The sequence below is a fragment of the Perca flavescens genome, chromosome 5 (assembly GCF_004354835.1).
Source record: "Perca flavescens isolate YP-PL-M2 chromosome 5, PFLA_1.0, whole genome shotgun sequence".
Lineage (NCBI taxonomy): Eukaryota > Metazoa > Chordata > Actinopteri > Perciformes > Percidae > Perca > Perca flavescens.
This window is the reverse complement of record NC_041335.1, coordinates 7,358,019-7,379,177: the sequence shown is the minus strand read 5'-3', so window position 1 is coordinate 7,379,177 and position 21,159 is coordinate 7,358,019.

Here is a 21,159-nt window from a genome sequence, read left to right as displayed (position 1 = left end):
GTGGAGTAAAAAGTACAATATTTCTCTCTGAAATGTAGCGGAGTAGAAGTAGAAAGCGGCATGAAAAGAAAAGACTCAAGTACTTCAACATTTGGACTCAAGTACAGTACTAGAGTACATGTACTTAGTTACATTCCACCACTGATCATTACTGAGACACAAACCACTGTGCAATACACTAAACTGTGAATAAAATAAAAATAATAAAAACAGCAGCAGCAGCACATAACACTGTTATTAACAACAATAATGAAACAGCAGCACAACATGTAGGCTACATATTGTTGCATAATCATCACGCCTTTAAAAAAAAATTTTTAGAATTCAGATGCAAGATCCAAGTTATAGGTAGTAGCAGGGACGGACTGGGACCAAAAATTGGCCCTGGCATTTTGGCCCAGACCGACACACCACATAAGATCACAAATACCACCCGTCCTTGCTCTCCCCTGAATGTGTATAGCAAGTCCTACTCCTTAAAACTATTAACGCCATGTAAGGGGTAAGCAAGAATCATTGAGAGTTGTCACATTAAATACAAAAAAGTGCCATTTATTAATATAATAAAACGTCCTCATGAATCATAAAACAATATATATATATATATATATATATATATATATATATATATATATATATATATATATTATTCATCCAAGACAAAAAGGAAGCTTAACATTAGACCTGGATGGAACGAATATGTCTGAACTTCATGTGGAAGCTAAAGAAGCTTTTCTGAGCTGGGTATCATCTGGAAAAGCTAGGTATGGCCCAGAGTTTGAACATAAGAAAAAGGCAAATGCCAGGTTTAAATATGCTGTACGGTTTATCAAGAGTAATGAGCAGATAATGAGGGCAAATTCTATGGCCAGAAAGTTTCAGCAGAATAATTTGTATGATTTCTGGAAGGAAGTAAAGGTCATCAATAATAGCAAGATGCCTTTGCCATCCAGTATTGATGGGATCTCTGGGGATGAAAATGTTGCGGAGCTGTGGGGGAAACATTTCAGAGAGATTTTTAACTGTGTTGAGAGTGCTGAATATCATGTTGATAATGTCATTAATAATGATGGCGTGGTTATTAGACCTGATGAAGTATGTCATGCTATTGAGAAATTGGCAATGAACAAAGCGTGTGGTCTGAACACCTGAAGTATGCAAGCCATAGAATCTCAGTGTTACTTGCTATATGTTTTTCTGGATTATTAGCGCATGGCATATTAGCTGACTCTATGTTACCTGTACTGTTAGTGCCAGTTATTAAGGACAAAACCTGTAAGGTATATAGCATAGAAAACTACAGGCCAATTGCTCTGGCGAGTATACTCTCTAAAGTATTAGAACAAATTTTATTTGATAGACTACAAGAATATATAACAACCACTGACAATCAATTTGGTTTTAAAAAGAAACATGGCACAGATTTGTGTATATATGCACTGAAAGAACTTGTTTCAAAGTACAAAAGCCATGGATCAACAATGTTTTTATGTTTCCTTGATGCATCCAAAGTTTTTGACCTTGTTAATCACGGTAAACTGTTTATTAAATTACGAGAGCGAGGGGTCCCTCCGTACCTAATACTTATCTTGCATTATTGGTACTCCCATCAAACAATGCAAGCTAGATGGGGCAAGATTACATCAGATCCTTTCCCAGTTACCAACAGGGTTAGACAAGGTGGAATATTGTCGCCTGTTCTTTTTAATTTGTATATGGATGATCTTTCTAGGACATTAGAAGTGTGTAAAACTGGTTGTATGGTGGGAGATAGGCGTATTAATCATCTGATGTATGCAGATGATTTAATAGTTGTGTCTCCTTATAGTGTTGGCCTACAACAATTGCTTAGTCTGTTCAAACTATGGACTACAGTATGACATCAAATTCAATGCAAAAAAGAGTGTTGTAATGATTGTCAGAACTAAGGAGGACGGGAAGCTATGCTTTCCGTCTTTTTATTTGACAGGGCAAGAGCTAAACGTAGTTACTAAAACAAAATATTTGGGCCACATTATAAGGGATGATTTTTGTGATGATGATGACATACAGCACCAGTGTTGTAAATTATATGGACAGGCAAATATATTGGCACATCAATTTCATATGTGTACTGAAGAAGTTAAAACGTCTCTTTTTAGAGCATACTGTACACCACTTTATACAGCTCACCTATGGTGCAGCTATAGTAAAGCAAAGATAAATAAGATAAAGGTGGCATACAATGATGCATTTAGAACTTTGTTGAAGTATCCAAGATGGACCAGTGCTAGTCATTTGTTTGTGATGAGTAATGTTCCCACCTTCCATGCTGTGCTGAAGAATTTTATGTACAAATTTAGGTGCCGATTAACAGAGTCAAAGAATACAATTTTAACTGCCTTAACTAACCCTGCACTTAGTGATACAAGATTTACTTCCAAACTCTGGAAACACTGGCACATGCATTTGCATATGTTCTAAGTACTGTGTATAACTATCTTTGTGTCTGTGTATGTATGTATGTAGGTATGTATGTTTTGTATGTTCCCTCTATGTACTATGTGATAGACAGTATGTCTGTATGTTTTTTATGTTTGAGTGTACCCTTCTGTCTGTAATATGTTATGCGTACTTTTATATTTGGACCTTGAGTCTGTAAATAGTTATATATATATATATATATTATCATTTCACGACTGAAGAGGCCCTGTGCTTTAATTTCAAGAGGTCTAGCATGAGTTTTTGTCTGCCAATGCAGATAGAAAAGCTACAATTCTCATTAAGAAAGCTTGCATGATGTGCAACGTTTATCTTGGCTACTTTAAGGACACAAATGCACAAGCACAAGCTTAAGGTTTGATGAACCTTAAGGTGGTGTTTTGCTTATTATTAAGATGTAGGCTACTTTGTTGAATGAAAGGCAGTCTAATATAGCCTATTAATAATAAAACGGTGAGAAAATGATCAGTCAAGACTCAGACGCGCACGTAGCCAAACTAATGCAATGATACAGTATAGCATGCCTATTTCTTTTATTGTTGTAGTGTTATTATCAACAGTTTGTCCACCACTCAGTTTTATCAAGGGGTTAAGTGTTTTAAGGGGAGTTGTGTTTACCGCAGCCGGTTGTAGTCTCACTCCCTCATCTCTGTCCCTCTCCTCCTGAGTCTCCTCCTCACTGTGCATGTCACTGTAGCCGACACCAGCACCACTATCACTATCACGGGAGCTGATGAAGGTCCTGCTACTGGCCAAAACATGTCTGTCCATTTGATACATTTGGCAGCGTTTTCTTTTCTTCACGCAGCTTCTCAGCACTTCCTTTGCGTTTCTTCTCCATGATCTTTATTACTGTTCTAGCCTGGCAGATGCACACCCGAAACGGCATGCATGCAGAAATCCCAAAGAGGGTGCTGTTTAAAGATATGCTGTCCTCTTCATTGTCTTGGTTAACGTTATCCTCACCTAGCGCCACTTCACAGCTAGCTGCTGTTGTAGAGGCATATTCATCACTTTGGACTGTTGTTCTTCATGTCTGTATCCCCAACAGTAGTCGTAAAAAAAGTTTGTCATCTTTGGCAGCGTTGCCAAATACTTATCGGCGTCTTTTTTCTTTTTTTAGACTCATCTTGCTTCGTCTCTGTTTGTGTACTTCCAAGCTCTCCTGTCACTGTGTTTATCTTTCGCGCCGCGCACCGTTATGGACTAGTCCATTTCAATTTGAAACTAGGGGGTGTATGGAAAAAAATAGTCTATGTGATATTTTGACTAAAGTGTTTTTTGGCCAGCCCAGAGTCAATTGAAAAAACAATGGGCCAATTAAAAAATAATTTTTTCTTATGGGTCAATTAGGGTCTTTTTTTTTTCGCGCTGAAGTAAATTCAAAATAATAATAAATTGTCTGGCTAATCCGGGGCCCCTGCACACGTGGGGCCCCTAGGCTGCAGCCTCAAAAGCCTGTGCATTAATCCGCGCCTGCCTACTGCGCATTCCCCTGGCTCTCCATGACGCTGTGGAAGCAGAGCTGCATCGCCTGGTGGAGGAGGACGTCATAGAGCCCGTCGACGCCTCTCCGTGGGTGTCTAACCTGGTGATAGCCAAGAGAAAGGGGGGCGGACTGCAACTCTGTGTCGACCTCACAGATGTAAACAAAGCCATCATCCCTGATAAGTACCCCCTACCTACGGCTGAGGAGCTCACTAGCCATTTCCACGGCTCCACTGTTTTCAGTAAGAGGGACTTACGTAAGGGCTACCTGCAAGTCCCTCTGGCTCCTGCCGGCATGGACTTTACAGCGTGGCTCATGGCATTTAGACTCTCATCAGCCCCGATTTGTTTACAGAAGATAATATCACTCATACTGGCATAGGGGGTCTCCATCTACCTGGATGACGTGGTGGTGCATGCCCCCTCCACCGCACTGCATGACAATCGCCTGGAGCAGGTCTTTCGCCGTTTCAAACAGCATGGGGTCACACTAAACTCTGAGAAATTAATGTTCGGGGTTGAGGAGGTTGAGTTCCTGGGCTTCAGGCTCTCAAAAGAGGGCATCGCCCCGATTATGTCCCACCCTGAGGCCATTCTGTCCCTGCCGGACCCGCAGTCGCCAGCCCAGCTGTCTTCCTTCCTGGGGACGGCTGCCTACTACCTCAGATTCATGCCACACTACTCTGACTCGATGGCCCCCCTGCGCTGGCTGCTCAGGAAGGATGTTACGTGGGAATGGCTGGCCTGCCAAAGTGGACGACAGGCTGCTGCCCTATTACCGCTTCCGCAACGAGCTCTCCTGCTGGGGGGCGGTGTGCCTAGCCCGTGGCCACCGTGCAGTCGTTCCGGAGATTCTCAGGTCCAGAGTACTACACATGGCGCATGAGGGGCACCTGGATGGTCAAGGTGAAGCAGCGCTGCCGTGACATAGTGTGGTGGCCCCAAATAGACTCTGATGTTGAGGAGCTGGTACGTAACTGCGCCTGCTGCCTCCTGAGTGGGAAAACTGGTCAGCCTGCCACAGCCCCTCCCACCCCGACCCCTTGGCCGTCCTCACCCTGGGAAAATATTCAGGTCGACCTCTGTGGAGAACTTCATGGGGCACCTGCTCACGCTCGCTACCTGCTGGTTGTGCACGATCTTCATCCAAAGTGGCTGGAAGTTTTTCAGCTGAGCTCCATCACTGAATCATCGACCGTCTGGACAACCTGTTTGGGCGCTAGGGCCTCCCTGGTGTCATCACATGGGCCCCAACTTGCGGTCCATAAATCACATCAGGACGGCAGTGTATCACCCAGAGAGTAATGGGGGGGGTGGAAAGACTGAATAAAATGCTCAAGAACGGAATCCGAGCCTGTCTGGAGGAAGGGAAAACCTTCAGCAACGCACTCAACCAAACTCTCCTGACCATCCGGGCATCCAAGCATTACACCACAGAGTGTCACCTGCATTGCTCATGATTGGGCGCGAACTAAAGCAACCACTGAACTGCTTGAGAGCTGAGCCAGCTCCTGCACGTGGGAGCCCAGGGCTCCAGAAAGCAAGAGCTCAGGTGAAAGGTTCGCAGGCTTGGATGAAAGAGAGGTTTGATACCACGCACAGAGTGCAAACCCCCTCACTTTCTGCAGGGGTTTGGGTCTCATTGGCACTCAAACCGCCTGCACAGAGTTGCAGCCCCCACAGTACCTGCATCACCTCTGTATCCAGCAGCGGCTCTAGGTTGGCAGCCCAGACCAAGAGCAAACCGGGTGGGAGGTAATCCACCAGCACCACCCGATGCAGCTTCACAACCAGCAACATTCAGAGAATGAGAGTCCCACCTGTCTGGCATGGGGACTATGTGACATGATGATAGTGACACTGGGGAATGTGGGCTAAATGTTATGTTTCAGTTTCCAGGGGTGTGGGGGGAAAATGTTATATCTTTAAAACGTTCAGTATTGTGTCCTGTTGGACTCTGTTATGTTATGCACTGCAGGTGACAAGTTACTGTGCCTTTAAGGCTTACAGCAGTGTTTTACGGCAAGGGTCGCAAATGTAAGGTTTTTTGTCAATGCAAATCATTTCAACATACAACTGTATTTACCTACACACACAACAAGGAATCAATGGCTACAATACATTTGGATAGAGTTAACTTTCACAATTCATGTTAGATTTAGAGACCCCACTCAGGTACCAGGGACATGATGAAATTGCCTTAAAGTTACATAATACCTTTACATAATACTAGCTTTAAGAAATCAAGTTGCAGTTACAGTCTAAAATCAGGTATCCTGAACATGATTTAATTACTTAACATTACATAATAATTTCGTATTGCAGTTACAGTCTAAAATCAGGTATCCTGAATATGATTAAATTACTTAACATTACACAATAAATTCATGTTACTGTAACGGAAAAATAATATGTTAAATTAACACTTTTTAATAGACAGCCTAATGTGAATACAATATGTTGGTTTGACAAGAAATAAGTAATAGAGAGAAAGAAAAAGTATTTCAGATAACCACATTCTGATAATGTGGGACTGATGTACACATTAAAATCATGTTAATTCAAAAGACTTTTTTTTCAGTGTATGTAGGGAAGACCAAAATGCCTGAATTTTTAGGCAATATATACTATACTATATATGTACTATATAGAGGTTAATTTGTGATCTAAGTGATTCCTTAAAGGTCTCATCTAATAGAAGGCTAGAGTTTAATCTCCATCTAGTTGAAATATTGGACTATGGTCTGAAATAATTATATTACCAATGTCACTCGCTCCCATAGCTGAACCAGCGAATGAGACACAAAAAAAAAGTCAATTCTGGAAAACGACCTATGTGGCGAAGAGAAGAATGTAAAATCTCTCGATTATGGGTTTTGTAGCCGTCAAATGTCTACTAGGCCAGATGCTTTGGACATATCTTTGAGCACTGCGTGTGCCCTAGTAGTGCGGGCCGATGGAGAGCTACGGGCTAATATAGGGTCCATTACCTCATTAAAATCACCCCCCATGATAATTGGATAGTCCCCCAAGTCATTCAGTTTTTTCTCAAGTAGCCCAAAAAATGCCGGATCGTCTCTATTTGGAGCGTACACATTCGCTAGTATGATACTATTTCCCTGGATCTCACAAAGCATCAATTGTAGTCGCTTGTTAACTAGCGTAGCCACTCCTCTGCTCTTACTACTGCCACAGGCAGCCGTCACAAAGCCCACAGAGTCACCCTGAAGCTTTTGAGATTCTTGTGGTAGTAAGTGGGTCTCCTGCATAAATACTACATCACATTTTTTAGATCTAATGAAAGTTAATACCTTCCTTTTCTTCACTATGTTATGGAGGCCTCTGATGTTCCAGCTCATAAGCTTTAAACCTTTTGTACTAAGGTGAAATAATGTAAAATGAGTGTTATACAAGTTTTGCTGTACCTTCCAAACTGACTTATTTAGGAGTAACATCACTAAATAATAAGAGACAAAAAACACAGTAAATTTAAACATACGTATAACAAAAGCAACGAAAACGCATCTGAGAAACCAGACGCTTACACTAATCTCAGTCCCACTCTCTAATTTAAAGCCGCTAAGAACCATGCCACGCACCTGTTGTCCTACAAAGTCTGGCAGCGACGACCACCCAACCTCCTACCTGCCCGACACGAGCATAACTGTTAACATTATAATAACAATGAGGAAGATACATTATTTCTAACTTTGGCAATGAGTTGTAATTACACATTAAACATAAGTCTGCATAAAGAAAATAACAGATTGTGTGACCCATGATGCCCATAGGCATAAACCAGAATAATGGGCGAACATTGTAGGGACAAGGCCTGGGCTGCCTAACCTATAAAATCTCACTTTACACCGTGAAATTAAGCAGCGTTGCCACGCACAATATAGCGATTTCACTGACCTCTAGGTGAGTCCTCTCTTGATTGAAACGAGGAAAAAAAAAAAAATTATTAACTGATCTACAGAAACATCCTCGGAATACCCCAAACAGGAAAAAGGATCCAACGACCCACCCCACTTTATAGTCCGCAAAGGATCGGTGATATTCTTCGTATGTCCAGATAAAATTGTCCGTTTGTCAGGAAAAAGGAAGAACAAAAAAAAAACAAAAAAATAAATGTGCGCGTGCACCTGTGTTCGTGCGCGTCCGAGCGAGTGATAGACCCACTGAAAGGCTCAGCCCTCTCACGGAGGAGAAACAAACAAAAACCTCCTTGTGAATCAAGCCGTTTAAGGTGTTTTAAAATTACAATTAAGCGCCATTAATTAAACCTGACGTTCTTGTCGTGGGCGTCTGACTTTTCCAGGATTAATGCAGTGAGTTTAGCAAACTCTTTGGCTACATTACCGGGGATGGTGCTAGCGTCCGGTTCTTCGGTGCCAGGCTCGTCATGAGGCGGCGGTTTCTTCAGGTTAGCTTGGCTAGCATTAGCCACTTCGTTAGCCTTCGCACCACCGGAGCCAGTTCTCGGGGGATTAGTGGTGCTTCTGGTATTGTTCGGCATTGTTGCAATATAATGTCAACTCTTCACTCGATAACTCAAATAAAGTTGGACTCTTTGTCCAAAACGAGAATTCCAAAGAAAAAACTTTGCAATAAACTCAAAAGAAACAAAACACTAATTATAATTAGCACAATAACATAACCAAAGAAACTCAAGCTTTAAGTAGAAAACTCATTAAAGAAAAGAAAACAAAATATGACTACAACTTTTAACTAAATTGAAAAAATAGAAAGAAAGTAATGAAAGAAAAAAACTAAATCAACCAAATTAACATAGGGAGCCAAACCCCTCAGCTACATTCATTCATGTAAAACAGGTGGCTCAGACATTGGCCCAGTAGCCGTGAAGGCAACACAGGCGTGCAGCAATGGTTACGATACTCATGATTTTTAATGGACAGCAGCAGTCTCGGCAAAAGCCTTCTTAGACAAAACAGCAGCTTCAGCAAAACAGCAGCCTCGGCAAAACCGCAGCCAGTAGTTGAAGTGCTAAGCAGCTCACCTGGGATCTCCGGCGGCTTCAGCCCGGTTCCTAGCGTTTACACAAAATAATAATTAACACCAAATAAGTTTAACGAATAAATCCGACCCCATTTAGCCCACAAGCAGAGTTTTAGTAGACCCAGAGGGAGGCAGCTCCGACCATGCAAACTGCAGCAGCTATCAGTGTTACTCGCTTTTCATTCATAGCGTTCAACTGGTAAGGTGAAGGATAACCCGCCAACTGAAGATCTACAAGCGTTCCTTATATAATAAATAATGGCAACAAATAACAGTGAAAATTAGTGTGGAGGCAGCCAAGCCGCTACCCTACCTGTAGCACAGCAAAACACCTCACGGAGTGAGCAACCCGGAAGTGTTGAGTAATTCCGTCACCAAGAGAGGGTGGAAGGAGGACAACTAGCTGCTTTTGTACAGGGCCCTGAGGCAGTGATTGGTCAAAAGAGCGCCAGGTAGTTAGGAGTTCAACTCATACTGCTACATTAACATACAGTGATATTAGGGGGCCTGGGTGGACGTTGTACCAGTACACCTCCACCCCACAAGCCAGCAGCCTGATGAAAGAGGGCATGGCGCCTGGCCAAACTGAGCATGCCAAGTTGCAGGAGCAGCACACAGAAAAAAAATAAAAGTAACTAGAACTGCAAGCAGTTATGAACGGGGCCCAAGCCTCCGACGCCACTCGCCTCCGACGCCATTCGCCTCCGACGCCATTTGCCTCCGACGCCATTCGCCTCCGATGCCATTCGCCTCCGATGCCAGTCGTCCGCGACGCCCCCGGGAGCCGCGCCAGTCGCCCCCGATGACCCGATTAATTTCAAAAATACCCGAAAAACTCTGGACTTCAAGGCTGGACGCAAAACCTTCTGTAAGGGCTAGGAAGACAAAGAAAACACCAGCAGAAAGGGGCAACTGTTAGCTTTTAGCTCCAAAAGACCCTACGCTTTGACTATTTATGATTATGAAGTTATAAAGTTATTATTAGGAAGTGCTGTTTGTCATTGCATACAACATGCTCGACCTCAGAAGGGATTAAAAGGCCCAAACTGGTATATACCAACATATGTTGACTATAGCGCCCCCTAACGGACGATCTTCGCCAAATTTGGTACAGCGCCTCAGAACACCATGCCGAACGATCGCCACAAATTTTGTGTTGATTGCTTTTACTGTGGCAGAGATATTGCAATTGCAAATTTCCCATTTAAATGCATTGAGTTAGTGTGCGAAACAAATAAACGTTGCTTATAGCGCCCCCTAAAGGCCGATCTTTGACAACTTTAAATTTAACCGAGATATGATATGATACCTGTGTGGTAGCTAGCTAGGACAATTTGTTTTGTCGTCAAATGCGCATACTTTAACGTAGCAAAATTCCTTCAATAACTTTTTGTCAAGTCCATCTGGAGATGCTATTTACCAAGTTTCGTGCAGATCGGTCGCACGGCCTAGGTTTTGCACATTGCGCGATATTGCGAAAAAACTTTTGCGCAGAAATGGGCGTGTCCTATATCAGGTAATTCAGCTTGATTCAAGGAACACGTGGATGTAAACATTTCTAATGTGTGATGTGTAATGTGGGAGTTAAAGACAAAAAACCATTACAGCGCCACCTAGTGGTCCACATGTGTAATTTTTGGTAGGTGTGGTCCATGGCCCATTGTCCATCTACCCTGTAAATTTAAAGTTGTTCACATTAGTGTAAGTGGTGAATCTAGAGTTGGGTTACATTGGGTCCCATAGGCCACGCCCACTTTGACCCCTCGGTACTGCATTCTAGGGATGGCCTCAGGATTGGCCCCAGATGGTATGCATCAAATTTCGTATAAATCAGATGAGCCGTTCATGAGATATAAACTTTTTGTAGTTGTAGCGCCCCCTAGTGACCAATTTTCGTAAAACGCATGGGATACGTCCAGAGGGTCATGGCAAAGAATAATCTAAAGGTTGGGGTTGATAGCATTTATTTTGGCTGAGATATGGCGAAGTTGGTGTTTTCATAGTTAGCTACACAAATTAGTTTGTGCGTTATATGCACAATTTTTATCGTACAAAAATTCCTTTTATAACTTTTTGTCAGGTCAGTCTGGGGATGCTATGTTCCAAGTTTCGTGCAGATCGGTCACACGGTCTAGGAGGAGTTCGAAAAAGTAGGTTTTTGATAAATCACGATTTTTGACGCATAAAAGTCTATGCGGAAATGGGCGTGGCCTATATCAAGTGATTCAGTTGGATCCAGGGAACGCGTAGATGTATTGTTTTTGAACCTCCAGTCCACTCTCTAGTGCCAACCTGTGAGGCACTCTTAGACAACTGATGTTTATTTATGTGTCCACTGGACAAGTCGGAGAATCACATAATTGAAGCCCTAGTCAGCCCTCTGAAAAGCTGCTATAGATACACTTAGACTAAGACGGCATTGGTGTAATAGCTTATAGCTAATAGTTTTCTTTTTATGTATCTCCTTTTTTTATACTATTTATACTGTATGATGCGTTATATGGACCTGTGTCTGCAATAAAGTTTATTATTATATTACTTATTTATGTTGTTACTTACTCTACGTCTTTCCTCTATACTTACTTTTCTCCTTTCTATCCATAAATCCTATTCCAGTTAAACTTTAAACACTCTGGTGCCCCTCCAACCCCCTCCCTAAAATGGACACCCGGACCTCATCCCAGCCCCAGATCCGTTGTTTTTCCTCTGTCCTGCGGTCCGGTGGATGTACCTTGCCTGGGGTTTGTACCCCACTCCCCCGGGTTTGGAGAAACAGAGCTGCCTCTACACTATCAACCCAACTGCCCACTACTCAATAACCCATTCAACTCCCTCAGACTTCCATCTACCTTTTTTTTCTCCCTCGTACTGTATCAATAGGCCTGTGCCATAGAATTATAACCCTTAACCACTAACTCAAACCCTACCCCAACCCTAACCATTGCCTAATCCTAGTGCCTTCCAGACCTCAGTCTGTTAGGTTAGATAATCAGACCTGAGGTTCACCCTGGACACCGGCGTACCACAGGGATCTGTGCTGAGCCCTCTCCTTTACTCCCTCTTTACCTACGACTGCACACCTGTACATGGTTCTAAAACCATTGTAAAGTTTGCAGACGACACTACGGTGATTGGTCTCATCAGCAACAACGATGAGATGGCCTACAGGGAAGAGGTCCAGCACCAGAGGAAGCTTCTTTCCTGCGGCTGTTACCCTACTGAACTCTTGCTTTGCATCCCGGTGACAATTTAACCTACTAAGTCCGCCCCCCGGACAATTTGCACCACCCAACCCCACCCATACTGTTCTATTTATTATTTACAAATGTACATACTGTAATTACACCTATACATAGCCGTATTCTACAGCTCTTTATGCTATTTGTTCTGCACATTCATTCTGCACTTATTCTTACTACTCTTATAATGTTACCACACTGCACATAGGTGTACATACTGTACATATCTGTATATGGTTCACACAGAATATCCATATTTATTCAGTTTTTCTTATTGTATATTCTGTTAATACACTGCATATATCTATATCTATATTATTCTTACTACTAGTATAATGTCACTGCTACTACATTGCACATATCTGTACATTCATCTTGTTCATTCATTGTTCATATTACATAGCCATATTTATTCTGCTCTTATCCATCCATCCATCCATCCATCCATCCATGCATCCATCTTCGTCCGCTTATCCGGTATCGGGTCACGGGGGGAGCAGCTCCAGCAGGGGACCCCAAACTTCCCTTTCCCGAGCAATATTAACCAGCTCCGACTGGGGGATCTCAAGGCGTTCCCAGGCCAGGTTGGAGATATAATCCCTCCACCTAGTCCTGGGTCTTCCCCGAGGCCTCCTCCCAGCTGGACGTGCCTGGAACACTGCCCTAGGGAGGCGCCCAGGGGGCATCCTTACCAGATGCCCGAACCACCTCAACTGGCTCCTTTCGACGCAAAGGAGCAGCGGCTCTACTCCGAGCTCCTCACGGATGACTGAGCTTCTCACCCTCTCTCTAAGGGCCACCCTCCTGAGGAAACCCATTTCAGCCGCTTGTACCCTGAATCTCGTTCTTGCGGTCATGACCCAGCCTTCGTGACCATAGGTGAGGGTAGGAACGAAAACTGACCGGTAGATCGAGAGCTTTGCCTTCTGGCTCAGCTCTCTTTTCGTCACAACGGTGCGATAGATTGAATGTAATACCGCACCCGCTGCACCAATTCTCCGAACAATCTCCCGCTCCATTGTCCCCTCACTCGCGAACAAAACCCCAAGGTACTTGAACTCCTTCACTTGGGGTTAGGACTCATTCCCTACCTAAAGTAGGCACTCCATCGGTTTCCTGCTGAGAACCATGGCCTCAGATTTAGAGGTGCTGATCCTCATCCCAACCGCTTCACTCTCGGCTGCGAACCAATCCAGTGAGTGCTGAAGGTCGCAGGCCAATGATGCCATCAGGACCACATCATCTGCAAAGAGCAGCGATGAGATCCCCAGCCCACCAAAATGCAACCCCTCCCCACCCCGACTACGCCTCGATATCCTGTCCATAAATGTTACAAACAGGATTGGTGACAAAGCGCAGCCCTGGCGGAGGCCAACCCTCACCTGAAACGAGTCCGACTTACTGACGAGAACCCGGACACAGCTCTCAGAGATTGAATGGCCCTGAGAAGAGACCCCCTCACCCCATACTCCCGCAGCACCTCCCACAGTATCTCCCGGGGGACCCGGTCATACGCCTTTTCCAGATCCACAAAACACATGTAGACCGATTGGGCATACTCCCAGGCTCCCTCCAGGATCCTTGCGAGAGTGAAGAGCTGATCCGTTGTTCCACAACCAGTACGGAATCACATTGTTCGTCTTCAACCCGAGGTTCAACTATCGGCCGAACCCTCCTTTCCAGCACCTTGGAGTAGACTTTACCAGGGAGGCTGAGAAGTGTGATACTCCTGTAATTGGCACACACCCTATGGTCCCCCCTTTTTAAAAACCACCCCGGTCTGCCACTCCTTTGGCACTGTCCCAGACTTCCACGCAATGTTGAAGAGGCGTGTCAACCAGGACAGCCCCTCCACACCCAGAGCCTTGAGCATTTCTGGACGGATCTCATCAATCCCAGGGGCTTTGCCACTGTGGAGTTGTTTGACTACATCAGTGACTTCCACCTGGGAAATTGACAATGATCCCCCATCATCCTCCAGTTCTGCCTCTAACATATATTATGTGCGTATTACGTCGGATTCAGGAGTTCCTCAAAGTGCTCCTTCCACCGCCCTATTACCTCCTCAGTTGAGGTCAACAGTGTCCCATCCTTACTGTACACAGCTTGGTTCCCCGCTTCCCCCTCCTGAGGTGGCGAGCAGTTTTCCAGAAGCACCTTGGTGCCGACCGAAAGTCCTTCTCCATGTCTTCTCCAAACTTCTCCCACACCCGCTGCTTTGCCTCTTTCACGGCAGAGGCTGCAGCCCTTCGGTACCCTGCAACCGCCTCCAGAGTCCTCTGGGATAACATATCCCGGAAAGACTCCTTCTTCAGTTGGACAGCTTCCCTGACCACCGGTGTCCACCACGGTGTTCGTGGGTTACCGCCCCTTGAGGCACCTAAGACCTTAAGACCACAGCTCCTCGCCGCAGCTTCAGCAATGGAAACTTTGAACATTGTCCACTCGGGTTCAATGCCCCCAGCCTCCACAGGGATACACGAAAAGCTCCGCCGGAGGTGTGAGTTGAAAGTCTGTTGGACAGGGGCCTCCTCCAGACGTTCCCAATTTACCCGCACTACCCGTTTGGGCTTACCAGGTCTGTCCAGAGTCTTCCCCCACCCCCTGACCCAACTCACCACCAGATGGTGATCAGTTGACTGCTCCGCCCCTCTCTTCACCCTCTGCTCTTATAACACTGCAATATATTTCTTGTCCTGCCTATGCACCACCTGTCTATACTTCGTATCACATTGCACTTTTCTGCTTTTTTAGCACTTCTGGTTGGACGCAAACTGCATTTCATTGTCTTTGTACTTGTACTCTGCACAATGATAATAAAGTTGAATTTAATCTAATCTAACTAACTTCTCCAAGGCGGGAGATAGCAGTGTAGCATTAAAATTTTTCAATAAGCTACAGTGTCAAACACAACATATATCAACAAGTACCGTGAGCCAGTACTTTCACAGCAATAAATTGGACTCGGTGGTCGCAATCATTAATAGTAAGACATGTGCAACAGTTGCACTTATTAATTAATCACATTCAATGTCGTAACAAGTTTCAGCAATAGCAGTTACTAATATTAATAACACACACCTATATTTCTCTCCCCAGAAACTTTAGCCTACTTACTGTGTGTGTTCCCGTTTTGATTGTTCCATAGATGCTCCATGGTAAACAAAACAGATCTGTGTCACTCGTCAGTGATTAACGAAAAAAAAAGGTTTCTCTGGTTTGCCCGCAAGAGACGTTCTACGTAAAGCGAACGCACCCTCAAATGGGCTGCGTTAAAACGCTGTCGTAAATTTTAGAATAATTTCAAAGTGAACGCATGAAATAGCCCAGTAAACATGGCTGGGGAATATTCAGGTTGCTACAGCATGAACACGAAGAGGAAACACACTTGTTACCAGATGGCTGTTGTTAAATAATAAAAATAATTGTAAAATTGTGTTCATGCCCTGATACGTGATATGTGTTAATAGAATTGAAATACATTCTGACTACAATCCCCAGAGGAGCTTTTAGAGATGGGGAGCAGTCTCTACGAAAGTGATGGAAGGGCTATAATTACTTGCCAAAGATGTGGTTTTTATATGAACAAATTACCAGGTTTACAAAGCGAGCTCTGTGGCGCTTTTTCTTCACAGTTTTGTCTCTTTACTCTGATACCATCAAAAAGACTCCTCTCCTTTTTGTTTTTCCTTTCCAATAGTTCCTCCCCCATCTTTGGTTTTACCTAGTCAGGATTGGCATCTTGGAGTACACTCATTGGTGATTACTCACTTCCAGACAAACATCCAGGCGCGTAAACACAGCTAATCCCCTTCATCACTGCAGTCTCTTCACTACAGTTAGTTTTTCCTAAAAGTAAATACCAAAACAAGAAAAAAGGACTGACAACAGGATAAAGTTGTCTCAAAAAGAGCCACCACTAACACCTACAGCATAAAATGTAAACATGACTCAGGGACATATTCCTCAGTGTCTGCTGAATGGAAGACATTAGTGCCTAAAAACCTTTTTTCTGTTCCTTGGTTAAATGACAAATAAACATAACATGGAGGTCCAAACATTGACAGCAGTGTGTGACCTTAGAAGATGAGGCTGGTCAGATATTCAGCGGGGTCTTTGCCAGAGTAACATGCACAGTATTCTGCATTCCAATGCCAACATTTTACGAATTTATGTTTTCTGGCACCATGAAGACTGTCCTCCCAAGAAAAATGACAGCATAAATCATTTCAGCAAATAACACTGATAAAGCCCTCTAATGGCTGTAGTAATTATGATTATTATGATAACTATAGCTATAAGGTCGGTCACCAGGCTGCTGACCACGCTTCTCCAGATAGCGGGGAGGAGGGAATGCAGGTGCGCTAGCTAGCTATAGAGTGTGTAACAACCAGAAGTAATACCTGAATAGCCTCCCTAATATGTAATGGAGGAATAACACTCAATGTGGACCAGCATCTCAGAAGATCTAGATTGCTCGGGAGAAATGGGTATCGGCAGCAAGAGTGAGGAAAGACACAACTCAATAGGTACGTTTGAAGAGGTAAGGAAATACACTTTAATTCTCTCTCATTCAACCGGTTTTCTTGTGTATATTTTTTTTTTAGAACAGTATTCCTCTCAAAACATCACAGGTGCAACATCACATTATACACAGAATCACCATAAACACCCTTTTACTTTCTTTTTTTGTTAAATTTCATTAAATCTGGTTAAGAATCCACTTGTCAAGTGAGTACTTAGTTGGTTCAATATCCCTATTTAGATTCAAGATGTAGCCTAATGCTACGCTAGCTCCATATTATTAGTCAGGCACTCATTAATTTTTATTCATCTATATTAAGGTTTATAGCTCCTATTTTATAGTGCCTCTAACTACACAAGCGGATTCTCTAAATATTTTGGTACTCTTTTCTTTGTATAACCCAAAATCAAATATCAATAACAAACTACCATATATATAAACATGAAAATGAATCACATGAAACCTCAAGGTCACCAATCACATGAACCTGTGCTTTTACTTGCAACAATCAGAGTAATGATATAACTCAACACAGTCTAGAACTATAACCTCAATGACAAATCAATCACTATAGTATTAATAAAGGAAAATGACCAGTTCAATGAGTTACTGGGAAAATCCATCCATTGCGGTGTTGTATCCTTTGACCGTTAAAGTGTAACATAACAATGTCTGTTTTCTTCAAACTTGTGGGACAAGCGAAATGTAATTGTCCTACCACTTTTCTCCCTCTATTTCAGTATCTCCTCGTTTGAAGGCTCATAGGGTTGGCTCGCCACTCCAGGACCAGGCAATTCTCTGTAACAGAGCAGGCTGGGCTGAAGACTCCAATGCCTCGTCTTGTAAAATCCACACCACCGCTGAGGACACCCAGGAACGAAGTAAGGACGTAGGGGATAGCAGACAAAAAAAAAAAAAAAAAGAAGGCGAAGAAACGATGATGATGATGACCTGGCCTTGTATCCACAAAGCCAAAAAAAAAAAAGAAATATTACTATATAGTTCAAACATACTTCTTAGAGCCACTACAGCACTGTTGATAATGCTTTTCTATCGTTGAATTATTAACACATTGTGTCATTCGACTGTAATCTGTCAAAAATAAAATGGTCACTCCCTTAACAACTTGTCATGTTTTCATTGAAAATGAATAAGGCATCACTGTAGCAATTACATACACAACTGTTACATAGGTTAGATTCAACTAACTAAACTAGCAAGAGATAAGTCTAATCACAGCATGGTCAATAAAACATTTTAACACCAACTCACATAGATCATCATTGCTCAAAAGTTGCACTACCATGCTACAGCGCTAGCGCTAACTGCGCTTACCGCTATCCCATCTTTGTTTGGAGTCACACATGCACAGTACCTAGGTAAGGACAACTAGCCACTTAGATGCAGAGTAGGGCGGGCCCTGATAGCATGATAGTGTGATCCAAAACAAACGGATCTAGCATCTATTTACCGGTAACCATGGCTTCAGCTCAGCCATACATGTTCGAACCAGAGTCTGATCCCGAAACAGAACCCGAACCAGCTTCACAACTTAGACTGGAGCAAGATGTTTCAAAGTGGTAAGTTAATTAAGCATTTCAGTTTGAATTCTGCATTCTTTATGTCCTTTGACTGTCTGGCGGGTATCTAGCGTTTTTTTATTTTATATTTAGGTGTACTTGTGGAAATTGCTCGACAATGTCCACTGAAGTTGAAAACCTCTCTTGCCAAGAAATACAAATGGTAATTATAATATATTATAACGTATACAACAGTCATGCAAAGTGGATATAATTTTGACTAACCTTCCTCTGTTATAAAATACTACAAAATGTGTTGTCATGTTTACTTTTACCGTTGTGTAAAAATGTATCATCATGTCACATCACCTCCTGGATGTAATTATTTGTAATCAATTATATTATATTATAGGGGCCAATCATTTCTATGATCTTTGACAACACCATTTGTTTTATACATACGGTACAAGCTTAACAAATAAATGTAGCTTCATCAATCAGAATCTCCATTTTGCAGTAATGTTGCCTCCTCAGGTAATATTTATTCTAAATGAGTTACTTATTTTTATTATTAGGTTGTTACACAAATGCAACAGGTTCCTGTCCCACCTACCTGCATGGTTTACCATCCAGACTTGGAGCCAACCTGTTTGAACCACTACACCCTGCGGAACATCTACACTATATACAGAGCAGACTATGGACCTTTGAGGTGTCGAACAGAAAAAGAGTATGTTTTTAAAACATGTAATTAACTCTCCCATAAAATTATTTTACCAATAATTCAAATTCAAATTCAAATTCAATTCAAAACAACTTTATTTATCCCCATAGGGCAATTCTGTTTTTAGCCTACCAGTCGTATCAACAAGACAAGACAACACTTAATCAGGCATACAGACAAACAGAAACACTGTCAATGACATCATATTGCATAAATGGGCATCAAAATCAAGCAAGAAATACACATTCGCAGGCCACGATACTGACTAAGCATCAACCAACTCTCAAGATATTATATAGCATATTAAATAAATAATAATAATACTTAAGTAAATACTAAATAAGTAATGATACAAAGGTTTTGAATGCCTGGCGCATATTTAGTTGCCGCTGTCAACAATATTTAAGAATTTAATGGCCGAGGGAATAAAAGAATTGGCATATCTGTTAGTTTTCCTTGGGGGGGCAAGGTAGCGTCGTCCTGAGGGCATTAGGCAGAATTCTTGACTAAGAACATGGCCAGGATAACTCATAACCTGTCTAGCCTTCTGGAGCACCCGTTTTTTTCCAAAGGGAGCTCAGGTCTGTCAACTGAACACCAATGATCTTGGAGCAGATTTTGACAATACTGCTTAGTCTATTCTTTTCCCGCACGGACAATCCATAAAACCAGCAGATAAAAGAAAATGTTAAAAGGCTTTCAATAAATGAATAATAAAAGTTACATAAGATCCTCTGCGACACATTGAAAGAATTTAGTTTCCGCATCAAGAGGATTTTCTGTTGTCCCCGCTTAATGATTGACTCTGTGTTTTTATCAAACTTCAGGTTTGAGTCAAACATGGTTCCTAAGTACTTATATGTTTCTACAATTTCAAAATTTTCTCCATGAATAATGGTGTCTTCTGGGTTAAAACGATTCTTTCTAAAATCAATAATTAACTCTTTGGTTTTTGTCACATTAAGGTCCAGGAAGTTATCATCACACCAGTTCACAAATTGTGATAAGGCACTTCCATGGCCCGATTGGGCCCCCTAAAGAAGTGACAGTAGGGCAGAGTCGTCAGAAAATTTCACAAGGTAGCTACTCAGTTGTGAAGTCCTGCAGCTATCTGTGTACATAATAAAAAGCAAGGGAGAAAGGACACAGCCCTGCGGAGACCCTGTGTTTGAAGTGAGGATACTGGACATGTGGCCATTCACAAATACCTGCTGGAGTCTGTCTGTTAAAAAATTTAAGAGCAGCAATAAAATCTGATCAGGTACATTAAAATAAGAGGCCAGTCACTCTATTAAAATATGATGCTGCATCTTATTAAAACCTGAAGAGAAATCAGCAAATAAAAGTCTTGCATGTGACTTTGGTTTTTCGAGGTGCTTATATAATCTGTCTAAAATGAAAATCTTAGCGTCATCCACACCTTTCCCAGCTTGATAGGCAAATTGTAGTGGATCTAATTTTCCATCGATTAAGGAGTGAATTTCATCTTTCAGTATTTTCTCAAAAGTTTTCATCACAAGTGATGTTAATGCCACAGGTCTGAATTCATTCATTTTTCTGGGATTATTAGATTTAGGGACAGGTATTATAATTGATGTTTTCCATATGGCAGGAATCTGACCACACTCAATACACATCTGAAAAAGAGTTGTAAACACCTCACATAGCTGGTCCGCACAATGACGCAAAACGCATCCACAGATGGAGTCAGGGCCAGCAGCTTTACGTATGTTTACTTTCTTGAAAAGATTTGTGACATTACTTTGTTACTAGACCACTCTCTGGAACCAAAGATTCCCGCATTTTAAAGATATCATTCACAAAATTGTGATTCAGACCTTTCAAAACGAGAAAAGAAAGAATTAAAGCCATTTGCCAAGTCTGCATTTTCCACACCATTTACATGAATGACCTGCTTGGTCCCACAGGAAGATTGATTAATTGATGCCATGGATTTTATACCTGTCCAGGCTGCCCTGAGGTCTCCACTACAATACAGACTTTCAATTTTATTTCTATAATTCCTTTTGGCCTTCCTTATTTCGACCTTAACTTCTCTGGAAGCAGCTTTTTTCTCCTGGGGGTTTCCTGAATAAAATATTCTTTTCTTTTTGTTAATGGCTGATTTAAGATCTTTGGTCACCCAAGGTTTATTATTTGGGA